Consider the following 23,234-nt stretch of genomic DNA (forward strand, 5'->3'; position numbering starts at 1 on the left):
TGGCAGTACCGGCTGGTGATTTTTAAGCTCAAAGTGTTGGGCACGCTGACACTTGACAATTGGATGTGATGCGATCGTGGGCACTCTGTAGACATCTTGCGTGCCATAGGACATTTCTGGCTGCGCTTGTGTTGCGGGATTATAAAGACCGTTGTTATTGCCATTTCGTTGGCATTGCAAACTGTTTTGTGAGAAAGCCGTGAGTCGCCATTCTCGTGGCACTACGCGGTTGTAAGTACGGCGGTAATCATGACTTCACTATTATCTTCGGTTAGAGACTGGTTAACATTGTATACATGCTTGCCGCGTTAGCTCAGTGGCTGTGCGCGGTTCAATTCCTGCAGCGGTGGCCGCATTGCGATAGGCGTGTAATGCAAAAAAGCACTCATGCACCTTGCCTCGGACGCACGTTTAAGAACCTCAGGTGGTCAAAATTAAACCGGAGGCCTCCATGACGGTGTGCCTCATAATAATCTCGCGGTATTGGCACTTAGAGGCCCATAATTTAAGTGACGTAATTAATCATTCGCATTGTACACGAGCGGTATACTCAAAGGCAGCGTAGTGTGTCCCGCGTACGTGTACAACAACAGCAATAACAAATGCCCATGTAGGATAGCACAGCACGCGGGTAACCGTGCACGTACTGGCTCTCGACTTCTAGGCGCTGCCTCCCTTTCTCTGCGCGTGCATCCATCTTGCGATCCCGCTGGGGGTTCACCGCACAATGTAGAGCGCGCAGTTCATTTATATGGGACGCCTGCTTTCGCCGGTGCACCTGCGAGTGTACACGCCGAAGGAGATCGCCCTGCACAGCAGCCGATGCTGGGAAGGCACTTCCGCGTGCCCCAAGAGGAGGCTCGTTTCATTATTGCTTCCGGTTAGCGAAGCCGGGCCCTCGGCTCGTTGGGAACCGACGTGCCATCGCGGGTGCATGCGAGAAAGCCCCGATCACGCACGGGCCGCACCGCGCGAATAATACCGATGCCTTCGCACCCATCCGCACACACACCTTCGTTGCGAGGCGGCGCCGCTCGTAATTGGCAGTGCGCATCGGCAGCCGAGGCTCCCGCGTCGCAGCCGTGGGTGCGCCGCTGGTTCTTCCTGTTATGTCTGTCTTATTATTGTACATTTCTCGTCTCCCGCATGGACAGCTCCCGGTGTATGCGCCCGTACCGATCGCTCGGAGCTTCTCGTCCACCACCCACGCTCTCGATATTACCGGGCTAATTCGATCGTTACGCACCATCATCAACCACCGATTGATATCGAGCAGCGCCGAGGTGGCAAACCTATCGCATTTTCCTTTTTTTGTTGTTGTTTTTTTTGTTGCTGCTTTATTTCGGGAACTTTCTCTCGAGTTTTTCGAGCGGGCTTATCTCGCTCTTCGAGGTGCCGCTGTTTGGCGCAGTGATTTAATAATCTCGCTTTTTAGAGCTGGCGCTCGCGGCCACTCTGCGTTCGAATTCCTCGATAGCGCACGGAGGCCGCAACCTGGCAACGTCCAGTGCATAGCGCGGCGCGGCTTCTGCGAACGAAGTGTGTCGCCGATCCGCCGAAGGCGCGCGAAGGAAGGCCACTCCTCGATCGCAACTTCGCGGCGATGCAAAATCGCGCCCAAGGAGCGATTTTGCAACGCGATTTCGACTACGCTATATATACACAGGTGAGCCTCGCACGCTACTATAGGAGTATACCATGCGTGTGCCTCGTCCGATTATCACCGCTTATATTACATCCTCAAGACTGGCGCCAGATCTCGCACCTCTGTATTGGCCGCCGTTCACGCCTTGCATGGTCTGCTTGGAACGCGCACTCTCCATACTTAGTTTCAATATTAACGAGCCTTTGGATTTAAAGCTACAAGGTGGGGGTTCTGGCGTTCGAAACTCCGCTCAAGTCTCATCAATCGGTGCCGTGACGCAGCCTCACGTGGTATCGGATCGCGCGCATTTGATCGCGCTCCTGGTTGACACTTGTCAGCCGTATATTACGCCCTAGTTCCAGACTATTAATGCGCAAGCATTCCTTGGGTACTTCACGCACGTTCCGAGGGCCGTGTCTGTACATATGTATGGCTGTATCTAACCGTTTTCGCGCCTACTTGCGCAACTGGGTGGTACGCGTGGTCAAATGAATAGCACATAGGGCTATTGTGCTGAGAGAACAGATTTCGAAACCAAACATCGCGCCAATTTAGGTCACTGAGTATGTAACAATGTGTAGATACCTGCCGCTCTTCATCGAGTCTCTTTCACGCCGACGTGGGTCGCTGTGTAGACGCGGGACTGGGTAGGCGTCGCTGTTCGGAGAAACTCTTTGACACCGACTGGGAGCACTGAGTGTGTGCCACTCGGTCTGTGCCGCTCTTCAACGAAAGTATTCGACGCCAACTTATTGGGCAACTACGCATGTGCCACTGGGAAATGTGCCGCTCCACAATGACGAAAGCGATCGCTTATATTTCTCCGATGCTCAGCATAATCAAACCCACGTCACACGGGTTCCTCAATTACAGTAACCCGACGCCACAAATGCAACGCGGTTATGGGCCGCTTTCGATGGGCACCTTTCTCGCCAACTATTTAACGAGCTGCGCCACGAATGCACTGGATAGGTACCGCTCAAAACGAACCTCTCACCAACTTGGGTCACTGAGTATTGTTAAGGACGGCCAGCTGCAGTGCAAGTTTTGCCAACCAGTTGCGACTGTGGAAGCAACATTCCGGGAGCGTCGCCGCACACCTCTAGCCACGGCGTGACTAAGTCGACTGTTTGTGAACAACAATACGTGCGTCCTCGACTCTCCGTCGCTGGAGCCGAGTTTGACGAAGTCGCCATTGTAACTAAACGGGCTCGGCGGACCAACTATTGTTACTGAGCCGCGGGAACGTCTACTGACACCCCTTCGGGGAATAAATGCCCCTACGGTGCCGGGTCGTCTTCCCTACGGTGCTTCGTCTCGCCTTCGGTGCCTGGTCAACTCGCCTACGGTGCTTGGACGGCCGTTTCCGTCACCTGGGTATCGGGGGAGGACCGAGTGTTTAAAAACCGCTGTTGTGTGGCTGCTCAGGACACTCTCTCTCAAGCAGTCATGTTAGACTGATGTACTTTCTCAGTCATGTTAGACTGATATAAATACTGTAAATAAACCCATATTCCTCGTTCTCAATGAGAAGCAGTCCTTCCCTTCATCAACGTCCTCAGCATGGATAAGTTGGACGACGGCATGGGCCAGCTATCTTCTAATTCATGCCCGACTCCAATCTTGACAACCAACGGATCACGAGCGATGGGATTGAACCCCCAATCATAACAGTATGCGCCACTGAGTGTGCGGCGAGGGAGCGAACGATTCTCAGCGTTCGCCGACACTGGAGCGCGACGCTTTCTTTCTTTTTTTATTGAAATGAAAATAAAAGAAAGAGACATAGTTACTTTGTAAGCGTGGCGGCTACTTCTTTTCGCATAGCGGAAACAACAATGTAAAGAATATACGTAAGAAAATGAAAAGAAATCCACGTCATAGGGTCAGAAATCCACAGTCCCATGCATCCATGAGCACATAAATATAAAAGGCAAATGCAAGTTGCACCACAGTGAGTCTCTTGGTCTTGGGGCCACGCGTGGGTTTCTGGGCAGTGCCACTAGATGGCGCAGCGTGTTCAAAAAGAAGCGCGAGAGAGGAGACCGGTTGCCGCATGACGCGGTTCTCAGCGATTGCACGCACCGGCGCGCCACACATTTCGGGGGCCAAAAGGCGCCGAGTCTTCTTAGGGAACATTAGGGAAGCGCGAAAGAGAAATCCCGCTGCAGTATACGCCTCACGCCTAACTCGTGTTATGCGTGAGGCGTATCAATAATCAATACGGCGATACCGTGTGTCGCCGTATTGATTGAATGCTGAACGCGTTACCGTCGACAGTCATCGTGCGGTGGTTTCCGCCGAATTTTTGTGTAACGTAGTGCACAGTTCATACGTACACCACCGCAAGGGACGCCGCCGTTCCGAGATGTGTTCCTTAATCAGCTCTCCCCCCACCCCCTCATCTTCCGTTATGATTGCTTACGTGATAACTCTCTAAAAGAGCGAATGCCAAGCAATCGCTATGTTGGGCATACTAGCGAAGGCGGACAGCCAACGGTAACCAGCAATCACGAAGAAAAAAAGTTTTGTGAATTCGGCCCCAGATTCGCCATAACAGCGTGAGGCAGGCACAAATTCCGCCACTGCCCCACTGGATGTGGTTCTCTCATTAGGGACAAAATGTCTGGGGTGAAAATCCCCAGAACAACGTGTTGCTTCCTACCGTTCCGTATACTACATAATTTATCGGTACATCGACGTTACCGACGTACGGCAATGACAGCGTGAATAGGCCGCAATGCATTCGGGATTGCGTTATATGGCTAAAGTTTAAAACTACGTGCAAGTGCAACAAGTAACAATTGCGCAAAATAAAACAGCTATCGTGAAAAGTGAGAGACACGCAGTGATACAACAGACGAAAAATAAAAGGCAATATTTGTAAATTAACCTGTTTGTAGAGGGTCTTTCTGTGTGCTGTTAAAAGGGAAAAATCCGGATTCATCAACGTATTTCTCACCGTAAATGTGGATAAATAAAGTTGTTTTTTGGTAAACTTATTTATTTATTTATTTATTATTTTTTCAATGGTGCCACCACGCCTTCCCTGCCTACTTTCTCGCGTTCAGCGTTCAGAAGCAAACAACGTCACGAGGGATTGTATTATTTTAGCGCTGGCGAAACCCGATGTCCAACGTGCAAAAGAATAAGTATTTCTCTCAACATTGAGAGCTGTCATATCGTAACGGACTAATAATTTAACAAGTTCTTCTGTTTAGGTTTACCTCGTTGTCTATAACTATATAATTACCATCGGCATGGTGACGTCTCCACTCACAGTAACGCGCCCGCGTGCAGGCAAGCAATTTCCGCCGGTATTAGATACAAGCCGGCTTATCTGTCGTAAAGTGTATGACATTGCAGAAGTGGGCTTCTCCCCACAGCAACCCCTGTTGTGGAGATGCCGGCATTCACAAACACTCATAGTTCGGGTAGTGTGGGCGCACGTGATGCGTGTTTCAAGTACGTGCCATGGGTAAGAAACAGTGCCGACCATTTGTGGTTGCAACCAATGGTGCATTTACGCGCGTAACATATCCAGGTCTAACCGCACCAGGTTCTCGCCATCCTTATAGATGCTACCTCGAAGAAGACAGACAGAAGGTGCGAGTCTATACTCAGTGTTTAACGAAATGCGTTTGAAAGTCCTTTAAGATGGGAAAGATGATATATTTAATTCGTTTCCTCTGAATTACTTTTACCGCAGGGGCATACGATTGGAAGTGACTGGGTGTAGTAAGCGCACCATGCGAGGGGCTCATAAAATTTTCCAGAATTCCCCCCTCTCTCTCTCTCTTTCTTTCCTTCTCTAAAATTTGACAGTGCAAATTTTTACAGCAGAATGAACTGCGGCTAATTTCTCGCGCTTCCCCATTGCCGTGAATCGCAGGGCTCTTGAGTGTAGAAAGGTGGAAAGTGAATTAGTCTAGTTTGTATAATTATTAGATTACGTGAATACTACATCGAGTAATTCTGAAGTGTATCCTTCTGTTATAAAAGCAATCAAGAGGAAATCATTTGATTATCTTATCTTACCGATTTGAAAACAATTTCGAATCCATTCAGTGAAACATCCGGTGTGTAAGTCACAGAAACGAGATATATGACTGGTGGCTCCTTGTTACACAAGGCAGTTAAGACGTACGCAGTCGTCATCGACGTTGGTGGACCTCATCTAATGAGAAATCACAGTGCTTCGGCCCGTACGCCATGATAGATACGAGACCAGCTTGAGGGACAGTCTTCATTAAGTGAAGGTTCTACCTAGTTCTTTCGCGCCACTTTTCAAGCATCTGTTACCTTACATTCTTTTTGTCTAAGATGAAGTTTTTGTTTAAGTTTTTGTCTAAGATGAAAATACAGATGATTAAAGTGCGAAGATTAGATACTTGTGAAAGACTGGTCGTATCGACGAGTACACGCAGTGTGATTTTCCAAGGACGTTACGAGGTAAATCACCAAAGTATTATCGTCTTTGCTTTCGCACGCACACGGGTTTAGCAGCTAACCGTCACTCGCGTTATAGCCGGTCATGTTTCAGTAGCTGCGCTGACTTCTTTCACTGTATTGAGATTGACCTTGGAGGCTAAAAATGAGATAGTCGTGTTAAACGCGCACGCTAGAATTAGTCCTTTTTCTCGAAGCCGGTGTGATCGAGAGTTGTGCCACTCGCTAGTGTATGTGCAAACACGTGCTCAAGTAAAACTCTTGCTTGGGCTAGTTGGTTCATGCTTGAAGTAGTAAAGGTAAGGCGCAGAAGACCAGGACTCAGGAAGAAGAACACAAGCCACAGGACCGGCCCCGGCTGTCGTTTGTGTTTTTCTTCCTGAGTCCTGGTCTTCTGCGCCTTGCCTTTACTACTTGATACACGTGCGCCGTCTAGGGTTATATTCTACAGAGGCACGAATTTGATAAAGGGAAAGGATGCGTGCCCAAAGGCACTGCGGCGTGTCTTTGGCATATGTACGTCCAACGCCGGGCACAGGTTGAAAGCTGGTAATTGAGCTCGCGATGGTCTAGAAAAGGGATCTAAAACGGGCGTGAGCTCGCGGACGCTGTGTATAGCTTCTTTGCTGCTGTCGTTGGGGACACTTGCATTTCTTGGCGCTTTCAAAAAGCGGAGCTTCCGTTGCCTACTTCCCCAAGGAGTTGGCGTGTCGTGTGTTTCCCGCGAATAAACTGGGCGTGCAATCAAAGGCGCGGCTTGGGCGGACTGATCGTTACACGAAGATCGATATCTCATAACGGTTCGGAAAGCGAACTGTTCTCTTGACTTCGAGTGATTGGTCAGAATGGTGCATTTGAAGACGAAAGCACGGAACCTGACAAACCACTTGAGGGCAAGCGAACTGCTGGCTTTCCGAGCCGTCATGAGATATCGCACCCTAACGCGCAATGTTTGTCCTCCTCGCGTGAGTATTAATGTGGTCTGTAACATGGGCCAGTCCCGGAGGCAATGCAATGAAAAGTGTGGATGGTTTGATTCTGAGGATGCTCTTTTTTCCGGATCGGGCGTCGGTGCCTGACCGTTTGTACGAAGTGGGCACTCCTTCACACAGCTGAGGCAGAAAGAGGGAGAGTGCGAAAAAACAGCTGTGAAGTTTAGCGTCGACGAGTTTGGAAAAGAGTAGTGAAAGGAGTTCATACGTCACAAATGGCTGGCATGCAGTTCAATGCGACTCCAAAAGACATTTTACCAACGTCTTGATTGGGAGACGCAATCGGTCGTCGAATATAGGGCAGTAACGATCATTCACTTCGTTCAAGAAATAAAGAAGTCGCTTTAACTTAGTCTGGTCTATTTCTTCAACATGAGCAATGTCACCGGGTGCGCGACCTCTACATGGCATCTGTATAACGTAATATAGTTAGAGGGGCGAATATCCACATTTTCGAATACGAATAGAATACGAATAGTAAGCATCAAATACCTATAGTCCATTATCGAATAGTCAAATGCAGGCGCATATGTATTTGCAGCAGGAATATTTATTCGGGTACAATTAGGTACTATGCCTGTAATGTATAGTGCAAAAAAAAAGAAAGATAGGTAGCTATATCAAGGACAAGAAAACAGTTTTAAGTACAAGATAACAAATGTGCAAAAAAAAGTCTGAACGAAAATTCTTACAGGCACTTTTAGAGTCTGATTTTAAACAGGATATTAAAGAATGAATGGCTGCTGTATTATTAGCTTCCCAAAAACGCAAAATAATTTCTTGCTGAAAAAAAAAAATCACAACTCCTTTAACAGCGCTTTCTTTTTTTTCCTTTTTTTTTTACTTGTGTGCCGTAGACACTTGTAGAAAGGACCCGTTGCGAGGAAGCCGTGACTGCTTGTAGCGCAAACTAATAATAATAAAAAAAACGAAAGAAAATGTTTCTGTACTGTTTCAAAAAGTTCTTGTCGCCGTTCTACTTCTGATAATTTTCGATAATTTTTCTAGCAGACAGTGAACAGTAAACACATATTAACAGTAGTTGCTACTAAATATTTCGTAATTCTTGTATATTAGAAAATACCGAATACTTCTTTGATTACGAATAGTTAGTGTCAAGTATTGGATTCATATTCGAAACTTCCAATATTCGACAACACGTAACACAATGCCTATGTTGATGTAACACCACATGAAGCCGACACATTTGTGTTAACACAGGCATCTACATCAAGGAAGCGTCGCGAGCACCGATTCCCACAGTGCGTTGTTATTTGCATTTCTTTATCGCCATTTGTAGCTTACATCTTTGTACGTATCTTGGAGCCGCCAACCACTCCACATGGGACGCGCGTCACGTTGAACCACATATCAACATAATTTCTTTAATCGATGTCAAATTAGGTCTGCTCCTGTGGGCACTGATACGCTATTAATGCTTTTCATTTTTGGTAGAAAGCTATCATGGCCTTGGCGAGATGCAAGACGGTAGCGATAAAAAAAAGAAGACAAATCTAAGGCAGCTTTGCATCGCCAACCTCTACGAACCATAAAGTGCACGAAGACACTTCTTCTAGGACGTATTAGTACAGTTTGTGGCTTCTTCGGAAGGAGGCCTAAAGATATATCTTGCCCCAGTAGCTATGTCGGCTTCCTTCGTACGAACTTTTGCTTGTCCTGAAGTTCGCACCAGAAGCAAACCAACAACGTGCGCACTTGAAGCTTGCTTTTGTGAGCGTTCGTTTTTCCATTAAAAGCAATCAAACTTCTAGAAAAACCGAAGGTACTTATCTATCTCAGGCCCATGTGTCCAAATCATGGTTAAGAGCATTGAAATAGAAAGTTGTTGTTAAAAAAGCAGCAGCGTAAGACTAAGGATACCTAAATTGAAAGTCGCACTTTCAATGTCCGCATATTTGCTGGAGGAAAGCATGCTTTATGTTTTGCTTTCTGAAGGCGAGGGAACTTTATATACATTGTTCATCATCCAGTAGAGTTTGATGAATGGATTCAAGCACCAGGATGGTAATATCGCTGCCTATCCATTATTCTGTTGAACATTCGACCCTGTAGATAGTTAATTTAGACAAAGCAGTCACGGAGAAGTAATTTTCTACGAAATGCCTTCGTTTCCGTCGTGGCACCGTCTACCAGCTACTTTCGGAGCACCTCTCGGTTAACGCAAGAACTAATCTAGTAACGCGTGCTTGCAAGAAAAACGAAATCAAGCTGACAGGACGGCAGCACGTCGTTCATGCGAGAAGAGAGGGGGTCGGGGAGGGAGGGCAAAGCATAATTGACGTTATTGTACCTAGAAATTACACAGCTACAGCCAGCACCAAAAAGAAAAAAAATCGCTGATTTTGTCACAAGTACATGATCACCGAGGTCTAAATTCAATGACTTAATTTATGAAGAGAGAGAGAGAGAGAGGCGCCGTCTTTTATTTCTTTCTTTATGTCTTCGCCTTGGCTCCCAACACGCACAGATCTGCCCCAATTGAAGCTCAAGGACAAACGCACTTACTGCCGTAGCTTCGGGCGTCCGCCGAGTTTCCTTTCCGCAGCGCAGAAGGGCTGCCGAGGAGATTGCAACACACGTCCCGCGTCTTCGCCTCGCGCGCTCCTCTGATCGGCGGCGTCGCCCAAGCGTGTCCCATCGATCAGATCGTCTTTCCTCGGCCCAACACGCACGGGCACTTATACATTGGAGTGGGTAGCGGTGGCGGGGGTAGGGGCCGGACCAGAAGAGCCGGGATCTCGGACGCTCTCGTTTGCAGGCGCCCTTCTTTAAGCGCCAGCCTGGATTCCTTTTGTTCGAAGACACGCGCGACTCTAACAAAACGGGCTTTCCATCTCGGTCCCCATGCTTCGATGAACAGTTGGATCAACCCGGCCAGCAAATATATTTCGTTTGCGAGCCAAACAAACATGTGTACCCCCCCCCCTCCCCCCCCTCCCCCCCCCCATTCTGCATCCGCGAAAAGCCTGCGTGTCGACAAAACATCCCATTGTGTCTCGTTGCAAGTGTACGTGGAATGCTGGCAGTTCCAGTTGTTACGGGAAATATATTCAGAGCGGCCTGGCATCCTGAATCACCTATACTGTTAGAAAGAGGCGATACTCGGCCATTGGTGGGGCTTACGAGCACGCACTTTAGCAACGTTGGTTGAATGAATATTCTCAAACTGCTCGGTTACTGTGGATGTGCATGCTGATTCCCGCTTTCTTGCCGCATGAACCTCCTCACGCTATTGCACGCACCAGATGACAGCGGAACGTAATGTAGAGTAATGTTATCATCTTCCACGCAGCAGCATAGCTCTATGGTATTTGTAATGGTTCATAGGCGTAAAACGTTCGTTTCGATTTCAAGGGCATACAATAGCAAAAAAAGAAAAGGACAGCGACGATAGTTTCGAGTGACCGAAAAATGGAACGTATCAACCGAAATCCTAAATGCAGCGTTAATATTACGACGACGAGAGCTTTCTGCCCCACCGAATGCTTTCATGGACGTTTTTTGCTCGCTAAGAAGGCAAAGAAATGTTGACGGGCACGTTCAGCGTTGACGGGGACACATTTAATTCATGAAGCTTGCTCAGATATGCGCTTATACAGCTGCGTGGCGATTGCTTTGTAGAACAAGTACTAACAAATCGTGTATGAGATCAAATATTGAATTACAGTGACTGCTGCTTCCGTCGCTCAGAGAAAATAAGCTAAGTAACGTCAGAACCAGGGTATTTTGATGCCCTGGTTCTGACGGTTACTTAGGTGTCACGAAAAACCACTTCGAGGAGAACACAGCTCTTAAGCTCACTTCGGTATGTGAGGTACTCGCCGGTTTGCTCCACTGGACCAAACAGACCAACTCAAAGAAGGAACAGCAAGTTGTCCTTTTATTTGCATGTGTTTGCACAAGTTACCTTACATCGTGCCTTGGGGTATTTTCTAATTACCACTCTTTTTTTTTTTTGCTATTCGCTCGTCGTCTTTACGTTGAGCGATGCGCCTTCTTGCAATCGTGTAAGACCCCAAGGTATGTATAATCTGCCATTTTAAAACAGTAAGGTCCCATATCCACAACGATCGCGGTTTTCACGCTCCCTTACGCATGTGGGGAAACGATCCCACGTCTTCGCATTACGCGTGCGTTCAAACTGCCCGTGTACCGTGCCCGTGGCATACCATTTCTCGGTGCCGTGACAGCCACGTGAATGCAACATTGGAAAAAATATGGTGGTGCGTTAATCGTGCGTTGTCTCGCGCATAAGTATATCGTATACGTTTTTTTTTTGTACAGCGTTAAAATATAAGCAGCAAGCTTCCGGCTTCCAGCACACGTGAGAACAATTTCTCGTACAAAAAATACCGTGAAGTGATGGCAACTGCGTCGATCATTGCTGCCTCGGTATTTGTTGCTCTGTGACGTGCCCCCTTTTTTTTCTTTTTTTTTCGTTCTCCTCCGATAAACTTGCTGGTTGACTGGGGAGGCAGTACCAGAAAGAAGTCTTTCGACGTCTTTGTAAACAGTGGAATCGAGCGCAGGAGTTCGTGTTTGCTCTTTCGCATCCCTCGGTGCAACGATCTTTTCGTCGGAGTACTGCCTCCTGACGGAGCAGACCCCCCTGTTCGCATGTGCATGATCCATCGATTAAACCAGGCCTAACGCCTTCGTCACGCCGAAGGTAAAACCACATCCGCGACGTACAGGCAAAACGAAACTGCGTGAAGAAATCGGTACTTTGTTCGCGCTCCGCGGGCTCGTGGCGCGATCGAGAACTACGCCACCGCGGCCGCCTCGCCGTCAACCGCACGCTCGCGGGAACGACATTCGGCGCCATAGAAAGGCATGCCGTACGGAGTAGCCTCGGGCCGTCGGCCATTACCTCTCGTCGTTGAGCCAGCGCTGCGCGGTAAAACAAAGCACACTCGGAGGCAGCGAAGGGGAGGGGGGGGGGGGGTTCGCGAGCGAAAGCAGGCACAGGGAGCAGGTGAAAGCGGACGTGTATGCACAGGGCCAGGTGCGAGCCGCCCCCTCGCATAGCTTCGTGCCTCGCACTGCCGGATCCGGCATCACCGGCGGCTCGACGACGGTGGCAGCAGCGCGAATGGTCCTTCCATTCGCCGACGGCGTCACGGCAAACACCGCTCCGCGCGGAAGGGGACGGGCAGCCGAAGGGGGGGAGGCGACGCACTGCGTCCGCGTGTGGGCGCGGGCTTCGCCATGCAGCGGAAGATGACAGAGGGTGTTTGCACGCGAGCCGCGATTCCTGACGTGCCTTGCAGGTTGGCCGAGAGTTGGAAGACGCTCGTCCACAGGCGGGTGACGGCCGCCCGGCAGCTAAAGCTGAAGAGCACTGCAAACGCTTCGCGAAGCGCGTGCTATAGAGCGTGCTCGGACGAGCTTGCGGATGCCGCGCTTCTCATCTCAAGCGAACATTGGGGCTCTCTTTCTCGATGGGGCTGTGTACAGCGCTAAGCAAAGTGCACGCAACCGTAGCAGTACAGGGGGCTAGCTATGCCAGAGTGGGGCCACAGTGGCCGTACATCGGACCACGTTGGCCCGACATAAAGCCTGCTGTGGGCCTGCGTTGAGTACTACTTTGGAAGCGAATTCTGCGCAGTCACTTCACTGTGACGAAGTGCTTGTCGAGAAGTGGGAAAGAGAGGGAGCACAACGGCACTCAAAGTAAAAAGGGAACCTTGCTTTATCTTAGCGCCTGTATTTATTAAGTTTGCTACCTCGGTTGAGGCACTCGTTATATCATTCGCGTAACGCAGGGCGTGTCATATTTCTACATGCACCCACAGGCGAGATGGAAGATCCGGAAGCTGAATGCTTCCGTTCCCGCCGCGGTATCCAGCGCCACCTACCTGCTCTGAATCGAGAGAAAACATTTGAGACCTGCCATGTTGTAACCACGTTTCCAAACCCCACCGTTTCACTTTACTGTGAACGTGAGTGCGGTTATTGCGAATGTAGTAGAAGTGTCCGAATAGTAATTTTTGAGACCGAATGCAATATGAATCTAATATTGAATATTTTTTTCGAATAAGCAGGCTTTTTCATCGATACATAAAACAACGTTTGAGAACCGAGCCCTTCGTAAATTTTGGTTTTCTCTAACCAGACTGCCCATTTTGAAGAACACGTTATCAAAAACTCGAGTGAAGCATTATCAACCGTTAAGGAGGGTTCTCCGAAGAACACGTTGTCGTGAATTAGCACAATGAATGTTTAAAAGACAGTCTTTTCAGCCGGTTAGCATCTGTGTATAACTTCGACAATACAACAAAAGATCAGCGTTGACTGAAGCGACGGCAAAGCGAATTAAGAAAGCACAATTTCTCTGGTTGTGATTGTCGGCGCCGGTGCAAAATATATATCAAATAATTTTGCAGTCGAGAGTATTCCGAGTTAATCCCAAGACAACATGCAGTTGCTGCATCGATAAATGGTGCCAAACAATACCCATTACCGAATGCCATATCTCAGCAAAATTTGAGTTCACATGATTGTGGTTTAGTTGGACAAGTTTGGCTCCTTGAGCGACCGAGTGCGCTGTACCACGCATACCGTTTTTAATATCCAATGTTGCAGCAATTGTATCTGCTTCATTTTTTGCGCAAGTTTTATGCTCCATCGTGCACAGCTGGCAATGTAAAGCATTCGAAAACTATTGAAAAAAAAATATTTGCATTTGCGAATAGTGACTATATGATTCCAAGACCGAATCGAATAGGATATAATTATGTGTGTTATTTGAAAGTTTCGAATATTGGCACACCCGTAGAATTTTGTACGGGCATTGACATGAAGAATGCCGAATATGGGCCTTCGCACCCGAGAATCGCCTGCCACGTTGCAGTTTTCCGCTCTCTCTACTTACGTCTATAGGATGGCAGAGTGAGAAGGCCGTAGGAAAAAAGAAAAGAACATATTCGCGAGCAAAGGCGTCCATTTAAACGTTAAACAAAGCAGCGCCGCCGTGACCAATGCCGCACGGGAGGTCGGTCGTTCGCGAGGACGCACAAACGAAAACCGGAAGCCTCGAACATCCGTCGCGGGCCGCCGGGGCGCACAGATCCATCCACGAGTCTGCGCGCGGCTTGTCCCGCGATTGCGTTTGCGTGTTGACGCGATTTGCGTCGTCGTCGGGCTTCTGTTGTTTTGCCCCGTTCTGAGCACGCCTTCGTGAACTTTCACTCCCACCCGTGGGTCCCGGCGCGGACGGGACCGGACTTAATGCGAAGTGCACGGCCAGCAAAACAACCCCGCTTTGTTTCTTCGGCGGGCAGTATAGACCCGTCATCTACAGGGCGAGCTCGGACGCTTTCTACGGCCTCTCGTTCGTTCGAGGCGCGCGGGCACAATCACGCTTCCCTCGGGGAAACCTGTGAAAGCCTTATCGTTGTTCCTCGTGATGACAATCCGGTGCAAGCAGCTGCAGTCACCTCGTGTCCGTGGCTCCTGCACCACAAGCTCGGAAACAGTGATGACGGATCGAAATCGACCGTCGTAACAGTGTTGTGTCGTTCGACTCGCTTGAGCCCTGTTTGGTGGTTTGGAAGCAGGTGCCATAGCCCGCCGCCAACATTTGTGACAATCTTTGTAGTGATTAGCGGTGCACGTTTCGTAACTCGCAAATTTATGACAGTGCTCGTACCCTATCCGATCGTTGCAGTCCTGATTCAAGTATGTATCTGTGAAAAAAAAAAGTTGTCGGGTATAATTTTTGCTGAGTCACTGGGCAACATCAGATGAGCTCAGTGGCGCGTTGAACAAAGTGAAGCAAATTAGACTACAGGCAATCTGAACATTTTCAAGCAAACGTGCTCTTTGCGGAAAAAGCCACAGGAGGGCCCTATAGCGCACAATGGGTCAGAAGTAGTACGAACTGGAGAACTTGAATCCTGCCAAATCGCCTGGCGTTGCGGTGCCGTGGATATGTGATGTCTTTGTTGGCCTGGAAAAGTGCGAAGTTGTGTTGTTGGTGAAAACGGGAGTAAATAAATTGGGCGCATCCGACGACGTATGCTTCCTGCAAAAGATGCATTTCCGCTTATTCCTAAAGGTGAATTCACTTAGTGCAGACGTACAAGAAAAAGAAATCTAAGAAAAACTATTTAGAAATCAACAATGAAACGCAACCCCTGCGGGGCTTCCGTTCGGGTGCGTAGACTATATTTACCTGTATTTTATTCCTGAGGGTTTCTTTGCTGCTATTTGAGCATATATGTAATATTGTCGTTATTCGTTTGTATTCTGTTTCTCTTTTTATCCTCCTTAACCCTTCCCCTTGCGCACGGTAGTCAACCGGAACTACTTCTAGTTAACCTCCCTGCCTTTCTCTGCAATATTTTCTCTCTCTCTCTCTTCGTTTGTATTGCTGTCACTTGCTAGCCACCTGCTGTGTGCTTTTGAGCACCTGCTATTCAGTGTGCTCAAAAGTTTGCATTTCAGTTTGTGAATTACTATACTTACTTCAAATACTTCAAGTACACTCGCAGTGACAGAAAAGGAGGTAATAGACAGCTCAGAGAGAGAGAAATTAGAGGCGGAACGCAGGGAAGTTAACCGAACGACAAACACCAGCTCCCGTATTCACAAAAAGCTCTTATGCTATAGAATTGTTCGTAAGAGGAAATTGCAGCCAATCTTTATGCGGCACATATTATTAGCGATGATGACCGGTCAGTGGCAAAGAGCAGTTGCGAATGAACGCCTTTGCGAACACAGCTCCTGGTTTGCTACCCTGTACTGGGGAAATGGAGAATGCAGAAAGAAAGATGCAATGAAAAGCGCTGAGGTACGCGCAAGGACGTGCTGTGAGCGCCAGGTAGAATTTTGCTGTTTAACTAGACCTCAGAATAGGTTTCGTTGGTTGTGTTCATTGAGCGACTGGGGCTGAATCCACAACTATTATCGTTCGTAGGTGTTCCTTGATATGCCCAGCAGCGTGATTTGATGAAATTTGCTCTGATGAACAATTCCAGCGTAAGAGCTTTTGATGAATACGGGTCCTCTATGAATACGAGCGCTCTAGAGAAAGAAAGAGAGAGACAGACAGACAGAAGAAAGGGGAAAGGCCGGGAGGTTGACCAGATGGGAATATCCGGTTTGCTACCCTACGCTGGGGAGACAGGGGAGGGAGAGGTGAAGTGATAGCAAAGTAGAGATAAAGAAAGAAAGGAGCATACACATACAATCGCAGTCGGTCACTGTCGCCGCATACTGTCACCGCAAAGCACAGTAGCACTTGCAGCACTATAAAAATCTGTTCAGGCTACAACCGCTTGTCCAATTCTGTTGCCCTTCAAAACTGCAACAGTGCCCTCGTCGCCTTCCGCTGTGATGGCTATAAAGTTAAAATATCATTGCAAACATAATCTTACATTAATGTATTGATGATAACAGATAAGTGCGATAATACATTACACTGCCACTAGTTACTTGAATTGGTTACAAATTCCGGCTTTGAACTTGAATATATCCAGTGTTATTGTTCTTTGAACGTTTACCTTCGCCTGTTGAAGACTGTAGCGCGATCACTACGGCGGCGCGCAGCCAGTCCACGGGCCAGCCTCCTTCATGTATGTGATTACTAAAGGTGCAATTCGTTAGCATAACAGCTAAGCTTAATATAAGGCTAGGCTTTTCCAGCTATCTTGCGGTGATCTCTGCTGCTCGTACGGGCTCTTTACATGCGCAGCTGAGCGTGGCTATGCGAATGGATTGTCGCGTGCTTATGAGGTTTAGACTGCTTGAACACTCTCGCGTGCTCCTATTGCTCGCCGAGCTGGCTACGACTATCAAGATGACGTCACGCTCTCTTCGCCGCATATCTTGAGGGACCGCCGAAGAGAGGGAGTGGCTTGTGACCACGATGTTCGTGGTTCGCGCGGCAACTAAACAAGAATTACATGAGGCCGAGATACAAGTTTTACGCGCGGCTTAAGCGACGAACACGAACAGCGGTAGGCGCTTCTCGTTTCTATAGGACTGCTCGCCGTTTCCGCAGCCAAGCGAATCGTAGATCGAAAGGATACTTGTCTTATACATCGTCGCAGCGCCGTTAACTTATGCGTAGGCCGCTCGTTATTTCGTCTCGATGTGGTCCGTTACCCCGAGAGAGAAAATAGTATCGCGAATGTTCTGAGCGCTTCCAACACGATCCAAGATGGCACGACCGATAGCGACCGCGAGTCTAATTCACGCTGACTTAAAAACTGGGGTCTGGCAGAATAAGAGGGCGTGTACAGTCCAGCTCGCCCTGTTAGTGCGCTTTCCTTCTTGGGTCTTAGATGCAGCGTATATATATATATATATATATATATATAATATGTGTGTGTGTGTGTGTGTGTGTGCGTGTGTGTGTGTAAAGAAACTCTACAGTGTGTTCAGCGCATCATCTGTGCGAAAGCATTCGAAAAGCGAGAACATCACCCCGCCGCAGTCGAAAGCAGTGAACCTATATACTTTAAAATATACAACTTGTGGCCGAAAGCTGAAGTCCATAGGCTGGGGAAAACGTCTAAGGCCTTTAAGCTTGAAGTGTTACGAAGTCTTGCGCTAAGCACGGTATCAATGTACCGGCTCGTGCCCGAGATTCGCCGAACGCGGAAATCAACGTTGCAGCGGTAGAGCCTGTGACCTTGGCAACTTCTCCAGCGTGATTTCCCGCCGATTCGCGCCCTTCAAAACAATCAAAAGTCGGCAAAGATCGTTAAAGTTCAGAATCCACTTAGAGATTCGGCGGGCATAAATCGATTCAGCTGTTGTAACGTAGATTCGTACGCACATTCTCATCAATACGACCTAGAAGACCGTCATTCGCCGGGCAGAGGCAACTGCAGAATTATCTGACATAAACCGCGTTTTCACATGCACTATAATCACGACCCGACTTCCAATAAGACGCTGGTTCAGGCCGAACTCTCCACTTTTCCCTTTTAACAAATCTCTTTCTATGTGTCTTGACTTCTGCTTGCACGAGAAATTGACCGCGTGACCAGTACGAGAACTTTATGGTCAGATTTGTTGAAGCACCCCGGGGGCTCTGTGGGAAAGTGAGAGTTGCCGCCCGTACACGGCTGTGACATACGGCGAGGGAAGTATCGGTGAAGTAGGACAGTAAGGAGCAACAACAATCGCAGCCTTCCTCCCCCCTCTCTCTATATTTATCTTCCTATACGATGTGCACGCAAGCTCACACACGTGGCCGGGAAACACGCACAAGCTCAACACCCACCGCCACTGTGTACGTGCCCGGCATACACACTGGCCGAGGAGCAATCCGGACGGAGCCTCGCATTCGGTGCGCGGCAGCGGTGATCACCGAGCAACAAGGCCGCCACGACCCGACGGAAAAACCGGCATAGAGAAGGCGCAAGAAATATGGTCGCACGTATACGCCTGCATTGCGCCTATATAACTACTTTGCAACGATGGCAACTTGTTGACCATTGCCCAAGAGGGTTGCTTCGAGTACGGGAAATATGTACTAGCCGATTACCGCAATGGCTTAACATGCTGTAATTCTCTGTTAAATGGATTTGTCGTTTGCGGCTGGATTCGAAAAGCGGGTAGTTCGGCATTCGCCTTGCTTTCCAACAGCTGTGCCTATAAAGGAGGCGAGGACACTGAGAATGACCCCGGCAACTCCTCTGCTTACTGTGTTTATAAGGGTGCAACAGCGAAAATGCTGGAAGGCTTCTTTTAAAGCAGAACTTCCTTTGCCGCTTCCGCCCACTTTGCGTCTGTTGGCTACTGCCTGCTGTCCTTCCGAGTTGCCTTGTCGCGGCCTGCGAGTACAAGTTGGGCCGCTACGGATATGCGCCGCTGGCTATGTGAACAGTCTCGGCTAATTACCGAGAATTCGTATGTGCCACTGGCTCGGTGCTCTAATGGACAAGCAGAAAAAGAGGCAATAAGTGATAAAGTCGGCTACAAAAGCAGTAAAGACATCGGCAACACGAGCAGGCGAGTGTGGTTGAAGGAGTGAACAGAATGGTACCAGAGCATGCATTGGGTGACGATGGTTGAGCTACAAGAAGTGCTAAAGGAGAAGTTGAGTAAAGACATTTTAATTTTAGTGAGCGTGAAAGAAAGTTTATCGCACATTGACACGTGTGCGCGAGATCTGCCGGTCTTTCTTTTATTTTTTTTTTAAGGGAAATGAGGGAAGAATGAGAAAACATAAGACAAGAAAGGAGTGCGAAAGCTGTCGTCTGTAAATTGACACGAAATCTAAAGATTAAAGTAAATCACGTATAGCAAGAGCAGTCTGCGCAATCCTAGTGCCGTCATCTTCTTTCCAATGTTGAAAGTGAATTCGCCTTATCACGGAAGTCTTACAAGCTTATCAGCACGTCTAACGGGATCGTTTACGCTTATCGCAAACATCTCATCCGTGTTCATACTAGTATAGCATCAGCATTTCTTGTACTTCGGGGCGTAAGCTTTGCTCATGACGAGACGCCTAATGCTAACATCTGTTCAAGAAAGCTTATCATCCTACATTTCATGTCATACTAAAGCTGCTACGAACGCCTAAATTCCCCTGATGTTCACAATCGCACGGACCTCTTACTTTCTGTCTGTCTGTCTGTCTGTCTGTCTGTCTGTCTGTCTGTCTGTCTCTCTCTCTCTATCTTCCTATATATATATATATATATATATATATATATATATATATATATATATATATATATATATATCAAAATTGGTGGAGGGACGAACAAGATGAGTATGCTTCATAAAAACCAGAGGACGACACACTCGTTATCTGCCATATCAGTTCGCACAAGTCCTGCGTTAGCGCAGGTGATTGTGCCCTGCAGTGACCGATATCGTGCGCGTTGCGCGGCCTCTGCGTTTCTGTGCGACCAACTGACGCACTAATTGCACCTGCAGTTGCGCCTTGGCGCACTTTATTCATTCTGCATCTCGCGATTCGGCACCAGCGCTTTTTTTTTTTTTTCAGGCGTTACTGGATCAGAAGCGAGTCGTGCTTTCCGACCATCTGCGCGCAGAAGGCAGAATGACGACCCCCCCTTATACCGAGCGCATGCCTTCCTTCCTCGTAGCTATACAGCGTGTATGGGTGCCGTGCCTTGCGCCGCAGTCACGTGTCCAGCGCGGCGTGCGATCGTTTCGCTAATTGTCACTGCTCCCGAAAAGGCCCCGCCCGAGGCTCCCCGCGCTCGCTGCGCGCGCCTCATGAATAACAGGATTTGTGTAACGCGCGCGGTCACTCCCGGCCGTTTTGCTCGAAACGAGAACGCGGCGAGCGCTGGAGCTACAGGCGGCGGAATCTCGGCCTGTTGATAGGCGACAAGACGGGGCCGCGCTCTTCTCGCCTGCTGCCTGCTGCCTGCAAATTGTCGCCACGCGCAGTTGGCGACTCCACGGGGGGCAACGCACACGACGTCCAATTTGGCCTCTCCGCAGGACCTATCGCTCGCGCGCGAGAGGCACACGCACAAAAAAAATTTAGGCGTTAATTTGTCTGCAGGCGTTTGACAGGGGCGCGGGCCGGTTCGCACCTTCGCTAACGTGTGCCCCCGGCGATACACCGCCTTTTTCCTCCCTTGCTTTTAGCTGTTTGAATGCGGCGGGGACACAGGTGAGGAATGTAGGGGAAAATAGGCGCAAACTCGCGACGGTAACAAAAATGCATAGCTAAATTATATTTAACAGCTCTATTTCGGAAATCGGGTTACGCAGAAATCCGCTGGAGGGGGGGGGGGGGAGGGGGCACTTCCATAAAAGAAAAAATAGTCATCCAGCCAAAAGTGTGGCACGAAGCTGCAAAGGAAATGATAACCATTCTTCTTCCATTTCTTTTTCTTTTTTCAGTGAGGCTTGTCCTGCGGGTAGACGTTTAATTAAAAGCGTGGCTTCCCTCCTCGTTCAGAACTTGCAGTAGCCACGGCGTCGTAACACACTTATCGTACATGACCCAACATAATTGACTGTCTGATGAGCTCGTGACTTGGCAGCTTTGGTAACCTCTCTCGATCGAGTAGCCCTCGTCCCTGGGCAGAGCCACAGCATTTGGGGGAGGGGGTCCGCAATATATCACACACAGGTTTCTCATAAGAAAGCTTCGCACTTCAGAAAAGAATTTGTCCGCGTGCAGCGATCGAACCCGGAACCAGCGGCTTTGGGTGACGGCTACTCTCCCATCTGATCAAACCAAGGCGCCAGCGGATCGTAAAGCAAGGCCCGATTAATCGAGAACTCTAAGCGCAGGAGAACTGAATATGCAGATGATTTCTCTTGCAGCGTCTCGCTGCTCTCTAGTGGGTGGCGATCTGTCTTTTAAGTGCTCACTGTCAATAATACAAAGTCTTTTCCCTCGTAGAGGGGTTATTTATGCGGGAACTCTGGTTGAAAGGAGTCCTGACTTACGCGGGTCGTATTGAAATGCCCAGAAACTGGCACATAGAGCGAGTATTACAGGAAGTTCGCTTTATGGACGTCATTGGAATCATCAAAAAGAATTCAACAACAATGCCCCCGGCAGTTAAAAAAAGAAAGATATGGCGTAGTTAGGAGATGCTTGTGTGCGTATGCGCTCCATCGACAGCCCTATCGACGAAAGAATTGACAATTCCTAGATGTGTGTGACGAGTATAGCGTATGACATGTAGACAAATTCTTGCTGTTGTGCGCGCGACATTCCATCGGTACGCCTTATTTTGACCCATGCCTTGCTGCAATTTCCTATAGGAAATTGTATACGGTGTACAGCCATCGTCGTTCTCATATAATATCAGTGATTGAGAATCGTTACATTCTGCACGCTGTTTTCTTTTTCTCGATAAATTTGCTCTGAGTCATCGCTGTGCGTGTGTCTGCTCTCCTGTCTTTCTATTGTACCCGTCCTATAGGTTAAATGAAGCTTTGAACGCTGCACTCGTGAGCGTTCATCCATTGTATTGGCATACTACAGCGCAGGTATGAAACGAGAGGCAATGGCCTTGACGCCTCCAGTCGTTCCTCTCCGGCGTGTAAAGGCACGCACCTTCTAACTGTCTGAATGACAAGCTGCTGTAGGGCGCGCAGATCTCACTATTGTATGCAAACGTTTTCCCGTGCTTCGACCAGACCTGTATTTGTACGGCCGTCTGCTTTATGCAACAGTGATGTGTACGGGCTTCGCACGCAGACGCTGACTGTGTACGCTTAAATGCCTTGTTTTCGAACTGCGCCGCTCGAGGTTGCGGGAAAGTTTTGCGTCCTCGAATGATCTCGCCTTCGCGAGCGCGCGCGTTCGGGGTGTTCGGACGTTCGCTTGTCACCGGTATGTGTGCCACCACGTATAATGGCACAAATGATGGCCGCCATTCGCGTCCAAAGAATCCGCGTCCAGTTCATTACAGAAAACTGTAGTGTGTCAGCGCAGTTAGCTCTGCTAAAGACTCGATACTGTAAGGTTAAGTTATGCATGCAATGCATCGCTTTCTTCGCGACGCCTTCTTTCACCATGCGTCGTTGAGTCGTGGCTGAAACGATTAGCGCTAAACGTTTCCTCTGCATAGCCAACACTCCTATAAACAGGCAGGTGGTCAGACGTGCCCAGCAACTATATACAAGCTCTACGCCGCGACTCAGGGCTTGTGTGGCTCGAGGCTCAGATGCGGAGCAAGAGGCCATGGGTTCGATTTCTCGCCCTGGTATTCGGACTCTAATAGGGCAGGGATACAAACTTACTCGTGCACTGACATTTTCCTGCTTGCGAAAGCCGGGTGCACACGAGCAGACGGATCACTGATTCAGTCTGTCGACGTTATCACGTGACCTGGCGCGTTCGAATCACTCCGAACACAAAAGGACGCCGTAGACGGACGGCTATAGCGGCGCGACTGTTTGCATTTGAGCCACGCGACACTCGTCTGCAGACTAAGCCGGCAATTCCTCCTCTCGCGTGAATGTAGGTTGAAGAGATCACAATTATTTCGGAGACAACCAGAAGAAGGTTGTGCTTGCGGGGTTTTGTAAGTGATAGCCTGCACAAGAAAATAGAAGCTTTTGAAAACTTGTGTCACAACATGTCAGTTGTCCCTATACTATAGGTTTAGACGTCTAGTCAGAAGAACGTAATTGAACGGGAAATTCATAAATAACAAATACAT

The 23,234-nt window shown here is 48.6% G+C and overlaps 1 protein-coding gene across 1 annotated transcript in view; it reads left to right on the top strand.

The window, feature by feature from the left end:
* LOC135901443 (protocadherin-15-like) overlaps positions 1-23,234 on the top strand; it is a 320,018-nt gene that overhangs the window by 238,744 nt on the left and 58,040 nt on the right. The gene's annotated exons all lie outside the window — the stretch shown is intronic.

The sequence above is a fragment of the Dermacentor albipictus genome, chromosome 1 (genome assembly GCF_038994185.2).
Source record: "Dermacentor albipictus isolate Rhodes 1998 colony chromosome 1, USDA_Dalb.pri_finalv2, whole genome shotgun sequence".
NCBI lineage: Eukaryota > Metazoa > Arthropoda > Arachnida > Ixodida > Ixodidae > Dermacentor > Dermacentor albipictus.